The sequence below is a fragment of the Elephas maximus genome, chromosome 25, assembly GCF_024166365.1.
Source record: "Elephas maximus indicus isolate mEleMax1 chromosome 25, mEleMax1 primary haplotype, whole genome shotgun sequence".
NCBI classification, from domain to species: Eukaryota; Metazoa; Chordata; class Mammalia; order Proboscidea; family Elephantidae; genus Elephas; species Elephas maximus.
In genome coordinates this window covers 43,504,121-43,524,819 of record NC_064843.1, presented here as the reverse complement: position 1 = coordinate 43,524,819, position 20,699 = coordinate 43,504,121, and the positions used below count along the sequence as shown (strand labels likewise).

The 20,699-nt window shown below is 43.0% G+C and overlaps 1 protein-coding gene across 7 annotated transcripts in view; it reads left to right on the top strand.

The window, feature by feature from the left end:
* The window catches only part of SLC23A2 (solute carrier family 23 member 2), a 143,806-nt gene that overhangs the window by 51,591 nt on the left and 71,516 nt on the right, over window positions 1–20,699 (top strand). The window contains exon 1 of one of the 7 annotated variants that reach the window (XM_049868809.1): window positions 1,839–2,752. The exons of 4 other annotated variants lie outside the window; for them this stretch is intronic. The gene's annotated coding sequence lies outside the window, so the exon portion shown is untranslated. Of the gene's footprint in view, window positions 1–1,838; window positions 2,753–2,772; window positions 3,381–17,887; window positions 18,295–20,699 lie in introns of those variants that run through there. 2 more of the 7 variants (XM_049868810.1, XM_049868811.1) reach the window with 2 other exon arrangements.

Below are 20,699 nucleotides of genomic sequence, written 5' to 3'. Positions count from 1 at the left end.
CTGGAGAAGGACATTATGCTTGGTAAAGGAGAGGGTCAGCGAAATAAAGGAAGACTCCCAGCAAGGTGGGTTGACACAGTGGTTGCAGTGATGGGCTGAAGCATAGCAAGGGTTGTGAGGATGGTTTAGGATTGGGCAGGGTCACTATGAGTTGGAAATGACGCAATGGCAAGTAACAACAACAGGTAGTATAAAAGATTAAGTGCTAGGCTACTAGCTGAAAGATTGGTGGTTCGAGTCCACCCAGAAATGCCTTGGTGGAAAGTCCTGGTGATGTGTTTCCAAAAAACCATCCATTGAAAACCCCGTGGAGCAGAGTTCTACCGTGACACACATGGGTTCACCATGATTCAGAATCAAGTCGATAGCAGCTGGTTTACTTTTGTTTCACTTTGTTTAAGGCCTGTCTTTGGAGTTAGGCACTCATTTTTTGATATCATTTTAGGGTGTTTTTAAAATTAAATGAATTCAACCCATTTACAGGTTTAGTTTGTGTTCTAGTCTGTGTTTTCTTTCGAATTCTAAAAATATGTAAAAAAGAAACCTGCATTTCTCCAGTTGTCATGGTTGAGTGCGTGATATTTTTTATTCCTGTTTATGGGAAAAGGATTTTAGTATCTTTTTACTCTTTGTTCCATCTTTATTAGTGTAATCTCATTCAATACGCTTGTTATTAATGACATTTTTTTTAACATTATGTAGCTTATGTTTAGGGAATAACTTTATATGTACAGTCAGTTTTGTCACCAGGTTTACATTCCTATTTAGCCATGTCCCAATGTTGACAATTTCGGCATACATTAAGCCTTATATATTAGTGACCTCTCTGAATTTTACGTGTTATGTGTTTAGAATATAACTTTAGTTTTTTTTTTTTGACTCCGTCTGTTCCCCATGCATATCTAAGACTGCCTTTTTTGGCTTTCAGACATGAAAGGTGACTTGTTTCAGTATAAAAAGCTTTAGGAAAACCTTTTCTTCATTTACTTATAGATGTTCATGGTACGTTGTCTCCTGGCATTCCATGTTCCTGTGGGAGAGTCTGTGGGAGATCCTGGGCTAATCTAAATTATTGGTGCTCCTCCCTATGTGTTTCATGTGCCTCCAGCCTTGTGGTTAAGTTATCCTTTGCAGGATGGGTAGGAGTATGGATTTCTTCTCTGATTTTACCTGAATTTGGTGTACCCTTGTAATCTCGATAGTCAGATTTTTCTGATGGTTGATTTTTATCCTGTATGTTTTTTTTTTTATGTTTCATAGTATAGCTTTGATCGAGGCCGTTCCATTTTGTAAAAAACAGTTTTATTGAGAGATAATTCACGTGCCATAAAATTTACCCATTTAAAATGTACAGTTCAATGGCTCTTAGTGTATTCACAGACTTGTGCAACCATCATCACAATCTAATCTTATAACCTTTGCATAATCCCACGAAGCAGTCACTCTCCATTCCCGCCCTAGCCCCAGGCAGCCACTAACCTACTTTCTATGTCTATAGATTTGCCTGTTCTGGACATTTCATATAAATGGAGTCATGCAGTATGTGACCTTTGTGACTGGCTTCTTTGTTCCTTTTGTTTTTAAGTCTTGTTAAGAAGCACTGATTGATTATTCATGTCTCAACTTTGCTCTTTCTCCTCCATAGCTCTCATCTCTGGATTGTTTTTGCCTTTCTGTACTTTTTCTTGTTTCTAAGAGTTTTTTAAGCCTGTTCTCTGCCTCTGTTTCCGTTTTCTACAATTTCACTTCTCTTTCTTGCTTCTAAGTTAATTCTGCATTTTTAGTTTCCTTACAGTTTGTCTCCATCCCAGCCTTTGTCTTTTTATCTCAGTCTGCTTTTCTCCTATGACTGTCTGATCCTTTTCCTTTTTTATTTTTTAATACCAGTTTCTTTTTTGAACATTTCTTTTGGCTCCTGCAGTAGATCCTCTGTGAGGTTAGAGTCTTCCACAGGACATCCTGAATATAATTCCTGGTATACAGGATGCAGAAACTGTAGTGTTTTTCCATAGGTCACATGCTGGTTTTGCCTCTTGCTCGCCCTGGAGCAAGGGCCTCCTGGTCTAACTAGGCATGTTGCACCTGATGGATTTGGTGTGTCTCGTGTAGACCTGTGTGCTGGGCACCTGCCTTTGAGCAATTGGAGTACTTGACTGTCAGCCTTCCCTGCAGGTTCTGTGAGGGCTTCTACTCCAGTCAAGTAGCCTCTTCCTCTTCTGCCCTCTGCTGAGCTCACTAAGATTATTCATGAATAAGTAATGCTTGCAGCTGCTTTTCCCTGAGTTTCCTGGTTCCTTACCTGCCTTTATCTGGCTGACTGCATCTTCCCAATGCTGCTAGGTGCTCTTTCTGCCCAGCTGATTGAGCCTTGGGGTCCCTGTCTGGATTTGGGAAGTGCAGTCTGGTGTCGGGGAGATGGAGGCAGGCATGTGCCTCTGAGAGCACAGCACATCCCAAGGGGCGGAGAGTACCCACTGCCCATGTGTCCAGCAGAAGCTGACTCCAAACCAGGTCTGGGAAGAAAGGCTAGCTACAGGTGCAGCTTCTTCCCTGTTACTGATATTAATAACTCCCACTTGCTGGTCTTGAATTGATTCGATGGCAACTAACAACAACCACCTTCTGGTCTTAGATTGTCGGTCCGTGCTTGTCTTTTTTGTGTCTTCATGGGCACTTCTGTTCAGTGAGGCCTCTGCAGCTGGAACCTGCCACCAGATGCCAGCCCACCAGGTGCCACTGGAACTGGACTCAGGTGGTTACCCTGCAGTAATACAGCTGTTTGTTGGCTTCGCCTACTGTTCGTTTAATGAAGATCATACCCTGAGATTTACTTTTGATCTCCGAAGTTCTTTGAGCTTTGAAAACAGCTGTCTTTAGGCCCCCAATTGGGGAAATGAAAAATTACCAGGGAATAAAATTAATCCTCCATTTCACCAAGCCGGAAGCAGTGTGGGTGGACTTGTTCGTCTGAACTGAAGAGTTTGGAAAGATAGGTTTTAATTTCCCTTATGTGTGTGGGCTTGAGAAGCGTAACCCCAGCATCTGTTTGGTTTCTACAGTAGCATATCCAGCCTGCCATGTAGAAACCTGCTGCGTATTGACATAAAGGAGTAGACTGTAACAGAGACATGCAGTAACTGTTGGTAACCGGGTGGTGGCTGCTGTGTAATGCCAATAGCATTTCTGATTAGTTAGAGCAGTTATACAATTTTGGGAAGCCTGTGTGGGTTATAAAAGCCGAAATTTCTCCAGCACCTGGAAGTGTCTTGTGCCGAGCACCAGGACGATCACAGCGTGGCACAGACACTAGCACAGAATTGGTGGGTGGGCCACTGATTAAAGGACATTTTTCTGGAAAGAGTGAGGTTTTTACTCTGAAGGTAAGACCACTTTTGGGAACATAAACTCTACTTTGAGGGATAATTGCGGAGGCCGCATGGATTGATCAGTATCTGAGTGTCTGGACAGTATGTGTGTGTGTGTGTGTGTGCGCGCGCGCGCACGCACCCATGTGTCTGCATGTGCGTCTGGGTTGGTATGTGCGTTTGTATAGGTTACTGTGTGACTGTGTGTGTGTGTCTGGCTTTTCGCATGCCTGTGAGTGTTTTTGCATGTACATGCATCTGTGACTGTGTGTGTAACTGTGACTGTGTCTGTCTAGGTGGGTGAGGAGCCTTGGGGTCATGAGAGCCTAGGGGTCGTGTTCATCCAGCCGCTTTACCGAAAATCTTCAAAGTCTTTCTCAGTGCTGCCAGTCATTATTTAAATATTAATAACTGATCACAAACATTTCTGCAACCCTTAGAAGGCAGTGCCTTTCGTTAAATATGTGAGAAAGACTAACACTACAGATGAGATGTGCAGCAATGAGAGTGTCAGATTCACTGCTTTCAAGATGCTCGTTTATCCTGAGTCAGGCCCTGGCCTGGGGCTGCCCAGGCTGTGTGTGTTCTTTTGTTTTATGTTTTCCTTTTTGTAGAATTCCAGGGCTTCCATGAAAAGTGGGTTCCCAACAAAAAGGAAGACGCAGAGACCAAAGTGTGTTCGTGGCTACCAGGGGCCGGGGGAAGGGAGGGCTGAGTGCGTGGGGCGCTGAGCATCGGTAAAGGGTGATGGACAGATTTGGGAACGGGTAAGAGTGGTGGCTGGGCAACACGAAGAACGTAACTCACGTCACCGGATTGCGCAGGTGGGGGTTGTAGCAGTGGCGACTGTTTTGTTACTTATATATTTACCACAATAAAAAGAAAAAGAAAAAAAATAGATGGAACAAACTTTAGGGAGGACTGGAGTCTCTCTGATAGCCGAGCACTTGTATTTGGTTAATCCGTTGAAGGTTTTTCGGCTGTAAAAGTGTCAGGTCCAGACCCGGCTTTAAACCGGTTCGTTCTGGTTGAACCCCTGCTGAGAATTTGCCTTTCCACCAAATCAGAATTTATATTTTGACAGGATTCTCAGCAGGGAACTTGTTAGAAATGCAAATTCTCAGCAGGGGTTCCACCGGAATGAAGGATTGGAAGCCCTGGTTCAGACACCAAAAACAAAAACAAACAAAACAGCGGTAGAGCTGTGCGTAGGATCCTAGGTGACTATTCAGCTGCTGTGTTTCGTGGACATGTTTTTTATGAGCACTTGGGAGGAGCTCGCTCCTTTGCAGAAAAAAATTTTTTTGTAAGACACAGGCATGGCCTGTTTAAAGACTCCTTTTTATTGAAGGTCCAAGAAAAGCTTTGCAGTTACTACTCAGATCACAGTGTCCCCACCCCAGGTAATTGCATTGCAGCTTGGGCAAACCAGCTATTCAGCCATCAGGTAATCCAACAGGGGAGGCAGAATTTCAGGTGTGCTCTTTTCCTTATTTTGGGAGAGTTGACCAGGTAGAAACCTGCTGCATATTGGTATAAATGCAGGAAGGAGGGGAAGCAACTCTTGGTAGATTGGATTATGGGGCAGCTGGGTGAGGAGAAAAAGGATATTTCACGAGAGATTTGCAAATGTAATTTCTTCTGGATGACAGTAAGAAAGTAGGTGGCTGAGAGAACTAAGTAGTGTACTGAAGTCCAGCCAAATGGGGCAGGTACCATGGGTAGTTAGGAAATAAGGAGAAAGTGGAGCTAGACCTCTCTTTGCAGGTGAAGGAGGAAAACTTGGTCCTGGCACATGGGGCAGAAGGAAAGATTGAGAACCTTCCAAAGAGGAACGGTGTGGTCCGAAGAGTAATTCAGAGAGAGTGCTAATAATCGTACATTGAGCTTGGGGTGATGGAGATGGTTATTTGAAATGCTTCTCCACTATAGGTGGGAGCCAGAGGTGACTGAGTGTCCCTCCTAGAGGAGAGAAGGCCGAGTCATCGGATGTCCAGGGAAAGGAGGATGGAGGGAGAGCTGGTGCTCTGGGCGGGCACCTAGGCAGGCACCTGGGCAGGGCACGGTAGTACAGGGCTAGCAGGGCAGAGCCATCCTCTGGAAGTTACCTTAGTGGCCCAGGTTGGTTGTGGACTGGAAAGGGGGAAAATCATCAACTGACAAAGGCCACTGGGAAACACGGAAGAGGGGAAAGCCTTTTTCTTGGAATTCTCTGACTGCAACTCCAGGCTTTCCTTACTCTCTCTGACCAGTTCCTCAGCCTCCCCAGTGCTCCTTCAGACGTGGCCTCTCAAGCCTTTTCTGGCTGCTCATCTTTAGGGCCTGTTCCCTTAGTCAGTCCAAAAGTGGCATTGTGCCTGTCCCTTTGGCCCTTTGCTCTTGCACAGGGGTAAACTAACCCCTTCGTCTGTGCCTCAGTTTTCTCATCTGTGAAATGGAGATAATAACAACCCCTCCCGAATTTTTTGTAAGGCTTCCCTGAAATGATGCATATATTTTGGGCGTGAGAAGGCAGTGGTGGTTCGCTGGTAGGTTCACTGGTAGCTCTCCCCTTCCACGTGGAAGACCCAAGTCTGATTCCCTGCCAGTGCGTCTCATGCACAGCCATCCGTCTGTCAGCTTGTGTGTTGCTATGATGCTGAACAGATTTCAGTGGAGCCTCTAGACTAAGACAAAGTAGGAAGAAAGGCCTGGCAATTCCCTTCTGAAAGTCAGCTAACCGGAAACCCTGTGGATTACAGTAGTCCGAACTGCAACTAACCGTGGGGATGGTACAGGACCAGGCAGTGTTTTGTTCCATTGTGCAAGGGTTTCCCATGATTTGGGGGCCAACTTGACAGCAGCTAACAAAAACAACATGTCGTACTTGATAGGCTGTCAATTCTACACGTTTATCTTGTCATTGCAATTCCATATAAAATTAGCTTTTCAGTGGCTCTTATAATTACTGGTAATTAATACATTTAATAGTGTTTAAGAAAAAAAGCAACACTCTTAAGCCCCATAGTAGAAATGTGGTGAAACTCATCTTGACACTGCTTTAGTTTCCCCAAGTTTATGTTTACATTTGGACTCAGGCCCACAGACTATACTTTTTGCTGCATTTCTTCCCATTGCTGCCCTTTTCTGTCCTAGCCATGAAATTTCCCCAAATGCATCTGGAGCGCAGGGGTTAGGATTTGTTTCTGGGTATATGATTGACTGGCCTGTGGAAAAATATTCAAGTTTTCACCACATACTGAGTGCTTTTATATGGTGCACACTTCATCCCTGCCCCTATCTCAGCCTGGTAGGGGAGCTGGACAAGGAAGCTGTGTGCCATGGAAACAGAAGAGGGACAGCCTTGCCTAACCCAGGAATGCTCCCTGGAGGAGGAGGTTTCTGAGCTCAGATAAAGCAGCTACAAGCCAGTGTGGACAATGCCTGGGGCAGGGGAGGGATGAGTGAGGATAACGAGTCTTAAGAAAGACTTACCATGATTTCATTTAATAAAGTTTAGAGGAGAAATTTCTACTGGAAGGTACCAGGCAGAGTAGTGTTGTAGCATCCATGCCTACAACTGTGAGTCAGAAAAGTAACAATCACTAGTGACTTTGTATCTTAAAATCCCCACACAAACAACGTCATCTGCTTTAACATTTAACTGTACAGTGGCTCTTCCACCCCTAACCAGGCAGTTGAAGGAGTCAGTCTGGTGACTTGCTTGGATGGCAGCCGCTTTGTCATCCGAATAAAATGACTGGCACTTTTCATGGCTCAGGGTAGTGTGCACATGGATGTCAGCAAAACAGTCTGCCTCAGGCTGGTTTTAAGAGCTTTTTTCGGATTTAGAATGTAGTTTGGGCTAGAGCTTGTTCTGTGCTAGAGCTCCCCAGGCCGAGCTTCACAGGTAAGTTCCCGAGCTTCGCAGGTGTGTGCCCAGTCTGTCGGCAGAGCGAGCCGTTAGGACCCCCGGTGCAGTTGGAGATCTCCTGCAGCAGGGCATGTGCCTTATTCTACTCTTTCATTGTGTCTCTTGTTGTGAATTTTTTCTTTATGCTCCATAAAATATTTGCTTCAATTAGGGATGCTCTCCCGACCTACCTCACCCCATCCATGTTCCAGGAAAATCTGCGGTTCTCATCCAGTGACTTTGTGTGAGGACTCGCGGCTTCATTATTAGGTAGTTCCTGGCCACATTCTCCCTTTTCATCCACCTTCAGAACATGGCTTAGTATTTCCTGGTCCCTGGTGCGTCCTGGGGGCGTGGCCTCTAAGGAATCATTCCTTTTGGGATTCTCTGCAGGTGGGTCCTGAAGTGCAGCCTGGCAGCTGAGCCTGTGTTTCCCTTCAGAAATCCAGGTTTTACCCAGCTTCTTCTTCTTCTTCTTCTTTTTTTTTTTTTCCTTAAGAGAACAAGTAGACAAATCAAGACAGTGAGAGAAGGCTGACACAGTTCCTTGGGGTGGAAGGTACATTTTCTCAGTTGCAGTTGATGGAAGTAGTTTGGTTTAGGGCGCTGGTAAACCTGTTGCTACCGTGTCCATTCCGACTCATAGCAGCCCCTTGAGTTGGAACTGAGCTCCATTGGGTTTTCTTGCCTGTAATCTTTGTGGAAGCAGACTAGTGCTGCTGGGTGGGTTCAAACCACCAGCCTTTTGGTTAGTAGCTGAGAGCAAACCATTTGCAGAAGATTGTTATAATTAATTTTATAGAGAAAGTCATTCAGAGGCCATAATTCTGGATACTTTCCCCACTGCAGTGACGAAGGAGGTACTATGATTTTTTGTTACCAGTGTCATGGTCGTGTACTACCTTGGCAAATTATTTCTGTGGACGTGTTTGTTTAAGCTCAGCAAACAATCTGATTTATATTGGGTACTTGGACTATGCCGTTCTGTCACTAGGCAGAGCTTTAGTTACATTGCTAGTGATGTTCAGACTTTTTTGATTGACAGGAAAAGGATTTTACTTTGAAACTCTGTCTTACCCTTATCTTGTGACATAAAGTCTGAAATTTTTCATTCTGTTAATTTCATTGTTTTAAAAATTCTGGTCAAGATCCACTAAGTCAATTTCATAGCCCACCGTGGGGTTTGACAAAGTTTGAAATGTAAGAGCAAGTTTTTTTTGAAGTGTTTTGGAGAAAGCTAGAGGATGATTGAGTTTTTTTCAGTCACATCCTCTGAGCATAGCTGTCATCACAATATTAAACAGTAACCGCTACTTGTAGGTTCATTCATTGCTGCTTGTTGTCATTAATAGGATAATTGTGGCTAGGATCAGTGTCAGAATTGTAAACTCCCTGAAGTAGAACTCTATGTATTAAGTAGGTAACCGTTTAAAATCATTTAATTTAAAAGGAGTTGATCATCTACAAGTTGAGGACATCTGTTCCAATAATCTTTTTTTTTTTTTAAACTTCAGATTGAAAGCATTTAGGTCAAATGTTAGCATTTACAGAATTTAATGGAGCAGCCACAGTTCAATTTTAATCCCCTAATGATGGGATTAAAGCAGAGAGCCACGGATTGGCTTTTAAAAATGTGCTTTATCATTGAGCCTGGCTGGCTCTGAAAGCTCTTGTTTGTACCTAGGTAAGGACTGAACCTGAGCTGGCAAGTTGAGTTTTTCAGTTTCCTTATCCCAAGTCTTCCTTCTTAGACATACTCTTACCTGTCTAGATAGGTTTATACAAATGGAGAAGGTAGCTTTATCCCACCCCAGGTTGCCTGCCCAAGGTGTGGGTGAGGACCACTGTCATTAGAACACTTGTGGATTTGTTAGAAGTGTGGATATTCAGGTCCCAGCACAGGTCTACTGAAAGAAATCGGGGGGGGGGGGGGGCGGGGGGAAGATGACTTAAATTGGTGGGATTACAGACGTTTTAAAATTCTTTCAAAATCTGCTTGATGGAGTTATTACTTAAACATCCAATAAATGAATATACATACAAATGGAGCCACCAGAATCACAATCAAGATTAGGACATTTCTGAAATTGCATTGAGTAAGGGTAGGGTTGTATGGCTGATTATTGTAATTGCTGTCAGTAAGTTGTAAAAAATTGAATGGCAAATGTTGTGTGATACACACACACACACACAGAGCTATGGAAAGAAAAGCTGCTGAGTCCTCTTATATACAACCAAACACCTCATGGGATTTGGTTCCTTGGCTTGGAGGTTTAGGGTCATGGTTTCATGGAACATACTAGTTAATTGGCCTAATAATGTATTTAGCGCTTTTGTTCTGCCTCCTCGTTCATTGTGTAGTGTCTGGGGCCTTAAAAGTTTACTGGCGCCCGTCTAAGACACGGCAATTGGTGCTTATTCACCTGGAGCAACAGAGGAAGAAGGAGAGTCAGGAATAGGAAGAAGATACGGAATGTGTGGCCAGTTGCCGCCATGAGTAACTGTCTCCTCTGCCATGAGACCAGAAGAACTAGATGTGTACCCGGCTACCATTACTGAGCATTTTGATCAAAGATTCCGTAGAAGAATCCTGATCTAAAGGGGGAAAATGCAGTACGGAATTAAAGATTCTCATGGATTCTAGACTTTCTGGAGCCATGGAGGGTAGAGGAACCCCTGAAACTATTGCCCTGAGATAATCTTTAAACCTTAAGCCAAAAATGTCCCCTAAAGTCATCTTAAGACCCAGCGTTCATTTTGCTTAATTAGTAAAAAGGTCTGCCTTGAGCATTATGCTCTTTTAAGAATAATCTACTTGGGATCAAATTGACAACAAAAACTTGGAAGATTAGATAGGAACCTCAGGGGTAGTGAGTTTATGTTAATGAGGGAGAAACAATTCAGAAAAGGAGGGTGAGAAAGGTTGTACAACTTGGACAGTGTAGTCAGTGTCACTAACTTGTAGGAGCTGTTGAATTGGTGTATGTTTTGCTGTGTATATTCTCAAAAAAAAAAAAAAAAAAAAATAAGGAAAAAAATACCAAAAAAAAAAAAAAAAAAAGAGAGAGAGACAAGAGCATTTCTGTCACCCCAAAGGTACCCTCATCTTCCTTGGAGCCCCTCCCTGCCGCCAGCTGTGTCATCGGTAACCACTGACCTACTTCCTGTAACTATAGATTCCTTCTGCCTGTTCTCAAATTGCACATAAAGGGAATCATACAACATGTCCTGTGTCTGCCTTCTTTGACTCACATAATACCTGTGCGACTGATCCATGTTGTCGTGTGCATCAGTAGTTGCTTCCTTCTCTTTAACTGCTGAGTAGCAGTCCTCTGTGTGGATTCAGCAGCGTTTATGCATACGTGTGCTGACAGACCTGTGTGTGTGGTTTGTTCCCAGTTTTGAGCTGTTATGAACAAAACAGTTTTGAATATTCGTCTACAAGTATTTTATGGAAGAAACCTGCAATTTAAAGAATCATCCCAAGTGATTCTTCAGCATATGGACCACTGGGTTTAAAAAAAAAAAAAAATTTATTTTATTGTCGTTGAGAATATACACAGCAGAACGTGCACCAATTCCATAGTCTCTATGTGTACAATTCAGTGCCATTGATTACATCCTTTTCTGAGTTGTTTCTTCTCCATTAACTCACTAGCCCCTAAGTTTCTATCTAATCTTTCTAGTTGCTGTTGTCTATTTGATCCCATACAGATAGTTCTTAAAAGAGCATAATGCTTAAAGCAGACATTCTTCACTAATTAAGAAAAGTTACTGTTTGGTTTTAAGAAGACTTGGGATATTCTTGGTTTAAGGTTTAAAGATTATTTTAGAACAGTAGTTTCTGGGATTCAAACAGCCCCCATGGGTCCAGAAATTCTGGATTATGTGAGAATTTGAAATTCTGCTCTGCATTGTTCCTCTTTTTTTTAATGATTTTTATTGTGCTTTAAGTGAAAGCTTACAAATCAAGTCAGTCTCTCACACAAAAACCCATATACACCTTGCTACATACTCCCAATTACTCTCCCCCTAATGAGACAGCCTGCCCTCTCCCTCCACTCTCTCTTTTTGTGTCCATTTCACCAGCTTCTAGCCCCCTCCAACCTCTCATCTCCCCTCCAGGCAGGAGATGCCAACATAGTCTCAAGTGTCCACCTGATCCAAGAAGCTCACTCCTCACCAGCATCCCTCTCCTACCCATTGTCCAGTCCAATCCATGTCTGAAGAGTTGGCTTCGGGAATGGTTCCTGTCCTGGGGCAACAGAAAGTCTGGGGGCCATGACCACCGGGGTCCTTCTAGTCTCAGTCAGGCCATTAAGTCTGGTCTTAGGAGAATTTGGGGTCTGCATCCCACTGCTCTTCTGCTCCTTCGTGGGTTCTCTGTTGTGTTCTCTGTCAGGGCAGTCATCAGTTGTATCCGGGCACCATCTCGTTCTTCTGGTCTCAAGATGATGTAGTCGCTGATTCATGTGGCCTTTTCTGTGGAAGAGATCCACATTTGTGCATGTTACAAAGAGAGATGATCCAGCAGAATGGGAAAATTATCAAACAATATCATTAATATCATACGCAAGTAAAGTTATGCTGAAGATAATTCAAAAACGGTCGCAGCAGTACATCCACAGGGAACTGCCAGAAATTCAGGGCAGATTCAGAAGAGGGCGTGGAATGAGAGATATCATTGCTGACATCTAAAGGATCCTGGCTGAAAACAGAGAATACTAAAAAGATGTTTACCTGTGTTTTATTGACTATGCAAAGGCATTTGATTGTATGAATCATAAAAAATTATGGATAACATTGGGAAGAATGGGAATTCCAGAACAATTAATTGTGCTCATGAGGAACCTGTACATAGATCAAGAGGCAGTTGTTTGAACAGAACAAAGGGACACCTTATGGTTTAAAGTCAGGAAAGGTGTGCATCAGGGTTGTATCCTTTCATCATACTTACTCAGTCTGTATGCTGAGCAAATAATACGAGAAGCTGGACTATATGAAGAGCGAGGCATCAGGATCGGTGGAAGACTCATTAACAACCTGTGTTACGCAGATAACACAACCTTGCTTGCTGAAAGTGAGGAGGACTTGAAGCACTTACTGATGAAGATCAAAGACTGCAACCTTCAGTATGGATTGCACCTCAATATAAAACAAAAATCCTCACAAGTGGACCAAAAAGCAACATCATGATGAATGGGGAAAAGATTGAAGTTGTCAAGGATTTCGTTTTGCTTGGATCCACAATTAACATCCATGTAAGCAGCAGTCAAGAAGTCAAAGGACGCGTTGCATTGGGCAAATCTGCTGCAAAAGACCTATTTAAAGTATTAAAAAGCAAAGATGTCACCTTGGAGACTAAGGCACGCCTGACTCAAGTCATGGTGTTTTCAGTCGCCTTGTGTGCGTGTGAAAGCAGGACAATGAATAAGGAAGATGGAAGAATTGATGCCTTTGAATTATGGTGTTGGCGAAGGATATTGAATAGACCATGAACTGCCAAAAGATCGAACAAATCTGTCTTGGAAGAAGTACAGCCAGAGTGCTCCATGGTAGAGAAGGTGGCAAGACTTTGTCTCACGTTTTGGACCTGTTATCAGGAGGGACCAGTCCCTGGTGAAGCACATCATGCTTGGTAGAGGGTCAGTGAAAAAGAGGAAGACCCTTAACGAGATGGATTGGCACAGTTGCTGCAACAGTGGGCTCAAGCATAACAACGATTGTGAGAATGGCGCAGGATGGGGTAGTGTTTTGTTCTGTTGTACGTAGGGTTGCTGTGAGTCGGAACCAACTTGACGGCACCTGATAACAGTTCTTCTTGTATAGCTTTGAGCAACTGCACATGTTTTTGTCTGGATGAAATGATGAATTTGCCATGTATTTGTGGTTTCACTGTAGTATTTAGTGCCGTATATTTTGAGGTCAGTGTGTGTTGTGTTAACGTTTCTTGAAAATCTTTTCTATGCTAAGGTCTGGGAATTGAAAGGTTAATTAGATACGGGGATTCTGCCCTTCAGGAGAACTCTCTGTGGTTAATTCATCTAGCTACTGAACACTTCAGATGGCACATGCTAGGGACTGTGCTGGGTGCCAGTGACAGGAGAGTATGTTTCCCTGGGATTTGGTTACTCTTCCAAGAAATATGGAAGGTTTTGGTATTTAATTCCAGGAGCAGTACAGCCCTTAAACTCTGTCTGGTTAGTACTACACTTGAAGTCAGGTGGCCATGCTGAGCCACAGTGGTTGACGTTGAATCACGGACAGGGGGATAAAGGTCAAGGAAAAAATTACGCTCAAAAGAAATGATGGCTGGCTGAATAGCAGATGAAATTAATACCAATTAAAAGCTGTTATTCTGCATTTGTTCACGATTATTAGGGGCCAGGGAGCTAGTGGTTTAGTCCTTATCGAATGAAAAGATTTGTTAAAGACCTGAATATGTCGCTTCTCGACCCAACCAAAACAAAATTTCCCACATTGTGGTTTTCCACTAGTTGATTTTGAGGTTGACCTGTGTTTTTTTTTTTTTTTTTTGCTTTGTTTTGTTTTTTGAGGTTATGATGATTTCTTCTTGCTCTGAGAAGGTGATTTTTAAGCCTGACTGCAGGGCAGCTTTTAAAAATCCAGATGCTGAGGCCATACCCCTGACCTATTAGATCAGACTCTTGGGGTGGGGTGCCCAGGCGTCAGTGTTTTCCATTTTCTTCGGTAGTTCCACTGGAGTCCAAGTGGAGGGGCATTTCTCTGAGACCCTCTTCATTACTGGTGCAGTCCTGTACTGTCCGTTTTCCCATTTGCTTTCTATGTGTAATAGACAGAACCTCAGCCTTTCTCCACTCTTCTGCGCCCCCCCGCAAAAAAAATTAGACACGAGAACTTGACTCTAGAACTGTGTCCTGACCTCTCAACAGAAAGGACCGAATTCCTTTGGTTTCATGTTAAGAGGGAGAAGATAGATATGGTGAGGGGAGCCAGGCCACTCCCCTGGATTTGATTGTGAGCTAGGCAAGAGCCCATGATGTGGCTGTATTCAGGCTCATGGGGGAGAAAGAAGGCATCTTTGTTGTTATGTTAATCGTTTTAGAGAACACAGAGGAGTAAAAAGAAGAGATAGGTCATTCGTTTTCCCAGTGCCGAACACCTTGCTAACGTTAGCCTGTGTTTGTGTACGTGCACCCGTACTTACAAGGCGAGTGGATCTGCGCTGTGCTCACTGTTTTTGCTTATTGCATATTGTTGTTGCTTTTGGAGCGTGCTGTTTCTTATTGTACATTCTTTTTTTTTTTTTTAATTGTGCTTTAGGTGAAGTTTACAGAGCAAATTAGTTTCTCATTAAACAATTAATAACACATATTGTTCTGTGACGTTGGTTGCCAACCCCGCGGCCTGTCAACACTCTCCCCTTCTCGACCTTGGGATTCCCTGTTTGCATTGGCTCAGCTTTCCTGTCCCCTCCTGTCTTCTCATCCTTGCCCCTGGGTTGGTGTACCTGCTATTTTTAAACCTGCTTTTTTACATAACATATGGTAAACATCTTTCCCTGTTAATAAATATTTCGGTGCCATCTTTTTAATAACTACGTGGTATTCCATTGTGTATGGACGTATCACAGTTTTGTCATTTAATCCCCTGACATTGGACATTGAATGATTTCTGATTTTTGCTCTTATTAACAATGCCAAGCTACACATTTTTTCGCTAAATCTTTGTGTGTCCTAATTATTACCTTAGAATGAATTCCTGGAAGTAGAGTTTCCTCAGGATAAACATTTGAAGTGGTATGAATATTTATAACTCTTTTGATATGTATAGCCAAGCTGCCTTCCTATTAGGGGATTGGTTTTTTTATTAGGAGTTCATGGTTTTGCCTATTCACCCCCTTACAAATAAGGGTGTTAAAAATAACTGGCGTAGGTGAAAAATGATACCTCGTTTCAACGTACTTTTCTTTGGTTTCAAACGAGGTTGAACACTTATTTGCCATTTGTATTGGGATTAGAGTCGGTCGACTCGACGGCACTGGGTTGGGTTTATTGGGATTAGAAGCTCATTTTTTGCCCATTTTTATATTGAGGATTTTGTCTTCTTTTTATTGATTTGTAAGTGTTCTTTCAAATAGTAGAGATACGAACACATTATCTTATGTCTATTGTATTTTGCCTGTTTGTGTGATTTTTCTCCGTTCGAAAGTCTAAAAATATTCTATATTGTAAAATTATCAGCCACTTTCTCTTTCATTTTTAATGATATACCAAGAAAAAAGTCCCCACCCTATAATCATATAACCTTTAGCAGTTTTTCTTTCTTTTTTTTTTTAGCCTTATGTCTTACTTTTTCTGAAATTTACTGCTTAATAGTGAACCAACTGTCTTGCATCTTGTATTGAATAATCCACGTATTATCCTGTGATTTGAGGTGCCACCATGCTGCATCTCCATGTGTTCGTCCGTTTGGGGGTTTCTGTTGTCTGCTGTTTGCTTTGGTACCATATTGACATGTTCAGTACAGATACTGTGTCAGGTAGGGTATCTGTCCTGCACAGCACACTCCTCTTACTCTCTTTTCAAATATTTGTGGGTATCTTTTGGGGGGTACTTCTTATTGTTGGCATTTTTTAGGGGGTATTTTTATTGGAGCCCTGATGGTGCAGTGGTTAATAGCTCAGCTGCTAACCAAAAGGTCAGCAGTTTGAATCTATCAGCTACTCCTTGGAAACCCTATGGGGCAGTTCTCCTCTGTCCTATAGGGTCACTCAGCTGCCAACTAAAAGGTCAGCAGTTTGAATCTATCTCCTACTCCTTGGAAACCCTATGGGGCAGTTTCTGCTCAGTCCTGTAGGGTCACTATGAGTTGGAATCGACTTGACATCAGTGGTTTGGGTTTATTTTTTATTAGTCTCCCAGAGGACTTTTCAGCATCACTGAATCAAGCTTAGCCCCCCTGGGGAATTAAGTGATTTTTATTAAATTTATATAGATTGTGTTTGTAGGAACGTGAATATCCTTATAGTGGCTTTCCCATCCAGGAATATAGTCTGTTTATTCAAATACAGTCTGGTTATTCAAATATTTTTTATGTTCCTCAGTAAAAATTTATAGTTTTCTTCATATAGGTCACATATTTTTTGGTAAATTTATTCTTAAGTATTCAATGTCGTTACTACCATTTTAAACATGATTTCTTCATCTTATTGTCTGTAGGGGTCAGCAAACTTTTTCTGTAAATATTTTAGATTTTGCGGGCAGATGGTCTCTGTCACATGTTCTTCTTCATTGTTGGTGTTGTTCATAATCTTTTAAAACTGTTCTTAACTGGGGACTATACGGCATCCTGAGCAGGAGTCTGCCAGCTTCTAGTCTAAACGCTTACTGCTGGTATTTGGGAAAGCCGGTCTCACACCCAATGGAGAAGGTGCTTAACAAATGTCTGAGTCAGTTGCTGTCTAAAGAGTTTTGCTCTTGTGTTTTGTAACTAACAATCTAATAGATCCTCTCGGATTTTCCTATCTTTTGGTATAATTATAATCTGGTTTTTCCTTTCAGATACTTTCTTCATCTTTCTCTGTCAGTACCGTTGAGAGCAGTGACACTGGCTTTGCCGACTTGTCCTTGACATTGAAGTGTCTATCAGTTGTTTGATGTTGACTGTTAATTTCTGATTGATACTCTTCAAGTCAAGGGAAAAGCAACCTTTTCCTAATTGAGTAAGAGTTTTAAAAGTAAAAATCACGACCGCATTATAGCAGGTGCCTTTTCTTTTGACGTTATTCATTCCAGAAATATTGGGGAGGCTTTGATCTGTGTGCCAACACCAGATGCTGGGGACCCAGTGGTGAGCCTCTGCATACTGCCTGTTGTTTCTGCAGCTGTCTGGCTGGGGACAGACAGGCAGGCGCTATGTCAGTGTGTTGTAACCGTCTTCCTGGCCTCAGACAAGTGATGAGGGTGATGATGCGGAGGAATCGTGAATGGAAGTTACCCAATGGAAGAGGGTGAGGGGAAGGGTGTCTGTTTTGGAGGGACAGCCCATACAAAGATGTGGGGACTAGAAGAAGGCTCAGTACTTTCAAGGACTGGAAAGACAGGAAATGACAACACCGTAGGGGTTTAGAAAGAGTAGGAAGGGAGGCTGGGGTAGGTTCAGTCACCTTTCAGCCTTGTTAAGGAACCTGGATGTCATTGTAAGGATGATTAGGAGTCTATCAAAGAGCACGGTAGTCTCTGTTGACCGTTTCTGCTGGTTGCAATATGGACAACTCTTCAGAACTGTCAGGATACGACAAGAAATGAGTTCAGAGGCCCTTATCACCCACCACTCTGACTGGGTTTGCGAAAGAGGGCACCGGACAGAGCGGGAGAAAAATTGTAGAACAAAAGATCTAATTCACGAAAAAGTCCAGACTTACTGGTCTGACGGAGACTAGAGGAACTCCCAAGAATATGGCCCTAAGACACCCTTCTGACCCGGAACTGAAGCCATTCCTGGAGACTACCTTTCCGCCAAACCATAGACAGGCCCCTAAAACAAACAGTAACACCGGAGAGGGATGTTCTCCTTAGAACAATCAATTATACACAATCCAGAGGACAACAAAGATGAGAAGGCAGGAAGGGGTGGAAAATCAGGATGAAGGGAAGTGGGGAACCTAGGATGGAAATGGGGAGAGCGCGGGCACATTGTGGGGAGTACAACCAGTGTCATGGAACGCTTTATGTCCAAACTGTTGAACGGGAAGCTAATTTGGTCTGTAAACTTTCACCTAATGGGCAAGAAAAACTTGTTAAAAGAGGAAAGAAAAGCTACAGGTCTAGGAACTGCCACTGTCATCGTAGCCCTGTGCATACTCATGTATATGTCTAGAGAAAAGGTCATCAAAATGGAATTTACACAAACAACTGCTAGCCTTTAAATTGCATTAACTAGTATTTTTACTTTTGCCTTTTTTTTTTTTTTTGGAAAACAGATCTTGAATGCACAGAATCCAGTTTTGTTCTGAAAGAATTTGAAAACGGAGTTAGTTCTTCTGTCTGCTAGGTATGAATTGGGCACTCGTTGTAAGTGCCAGGAAAATTCCGCTCTTCCACATTGTTTTATTGCATTATGACCGGAGGAGAAAAGTACCTGGGTCATATCATTCTTAAATCCCTGAACTGTTACGAGGTGTATAAATCCTTTGAGAATATGCTGAGCTGAGTCATTGAGGTACCTTTAGGTACCTTTTAAGGGCACTTCAGTAAAAGCTTTCTCACTAGAGAAGTAACCAAAACACCAAAAACTTGTTGCCATCGAGTGCATTCTGACTCATAGCAACCTTACAGGACAGAGGAAACTGCCCCGTAGGAGTTCTAAAGAGCGGCTGGTGGATTTGAACTGCTGATGTTTTGGTTAGCAGCTGTAGCATTTAACGGCTGGGTCACCAGGGCTTGACTAGGGAACTTAAAAAAAAAAAAAAAACCGTTGCCACCGAGCCGATTCTGTCCCTATAGGACAGAGTGGAACTGCCCACATAGAGTTTCCAAGGCGCGCCTGGTGGATTCGAACCGCTGACCTTTTGGTTAGCAGCCATAGTTCTCAACCACTATGCCACTAAGGTTTCCAGGGAACTTAAAGGAGTTATTATTTACAATTATTTTCATAGATGCAAACAAGAAATCTTTGGAGGCAGCTCTGGGTGGACCAACCCCACTTACGACCGCTGATTGCCAAATTCTTGTTAAGGCTTTTATCCCGTGATTGGAAAATCATCCCTATATACATGTGACCGGTGTACAAAAGACCTGCCCGAGAATGGATGTTGGCCAGATAATTTTAGGAAAAATTTTTTTTTTTTTTACCAATCAAATATGACGGAGATGGTGAAATCTACAGTTTGTGTTTTTGAAAAATATTGAAGCATTACACAAACAAGCCAAACCCACATTCTGCCTGGCTTTGTACGATTCATTCGGAGTTCATTTTTGTCCTTGGGGAACTCCCTACATATTTCAATAGATAACTTCACAACTCCAGCATTGTAAAATGTTGTGGTCTTTGCCTAAAATGCTTTGCCTTGAAAGTAAAAAGTTTTTAACCAAAAAAAGGAAAAAGAAAAAAGGCTGTCGTGGTGACAGTGATGACGATGATGGTGACCTGTGCTATGGAGTAGCCGTGGCGGGGCAGTGTATAGATTTGGGAGTCCCAGATCTGAGCATGATGGGTCTCACCCCTGGACAAGGAGCCCAGGCAGTTGTCTGCCCCTAGGAGCTTCCTTCAAAATCACAAGGAAGGCAGAAACCACACAGCAAGAGTCACGCGGAGACAGAGCTTAAAGGCCAGCTGGCCAGGACTATAATAAGTTAGGGGAGAGCATTATGTCTTGCTTATATCAACAGAGTCAGGGCAAGATTGAAGTACTCATTCCAGTTTGAACCCTGCTCCTCCTCCTAGAGCGGTGTGTCCTTTGGCATGTTACTTTCTGAAGCTCAGTTCCCCGTTCTGTAGGGGTAGTGTGGGAATCAAGCAATATTATGCTTACTAGTGAGAAGTAATTGCCAGTTATATGATCAGAGGTCAGAGATGAGCCTGACGCTCAGCCCTCACTTAAATAGAAAACTGCTGTTACTACAGTCCTTCTCGCCATCATCCTTTTCATTGTTGGTGAAACGTGCTCTTTCCCCCTCAGTCCCTTCTTCCCCTTTGTCATGTTCTCATGGCACTGCAGACCTAGGAGCCCTTTCTTGGCCTTCTTGGAAATTCCTGGTTATGCAGAACTTGTATGTCAAGTATTTCCTTTTAGACCTTTTAATATCTTTCCTACTGGACTATATTAGTGACTATGAGACGATAAAATGGACAGATTTACTTTTTTAGTTGTTGTTTTTTAAGAATAAAGATAGTGAGTGGCCTTGCATTACTCTCCTCTCTTTGCAAAGGGTAGGGAGAGAGGAGTCATCCTTGAGTGGTGCTCCGTGACTAGGTGAAAGGTTGGCGGTTCAAACCTACCCGGAGGCGCTGTGGATGACAGGCCTGGGGATCCGCTTCTGAAAGGTCACAGCCTTGAAAACCCTGTGGAGCAGTTCCATGCAGCACAATGGGGTTTTCGGAATGGTAACCAAGGGAGAGAGGTGGAGGGGGCCGGGGGTTGGCAAATTTAACCCCAGGATCCGGTGCCCGGTTCCCTAGGTGATTTTCCTCTTGGTTTTAACACAGATTCTACCACAGACCCTAAAATAACTCTGCCCTTCCCTTTTATCTTTTGCATTTTTGCCTCTAGACCTTGGCATTTACCCACAGCAAGGCCAGCCTATGGGAATGAAATGCCGTATCTCAGGCTAGTGCGCAGTTTCTGGCCTTGAGACTTTCTTCATCTACTTGGGTGTGGAATGCTCTGTCATTTTGGGACTTTTTACCGACCAACTTCCAAGGGTACATTCTTTGTTCAACATCCATTGCCTGCCCTC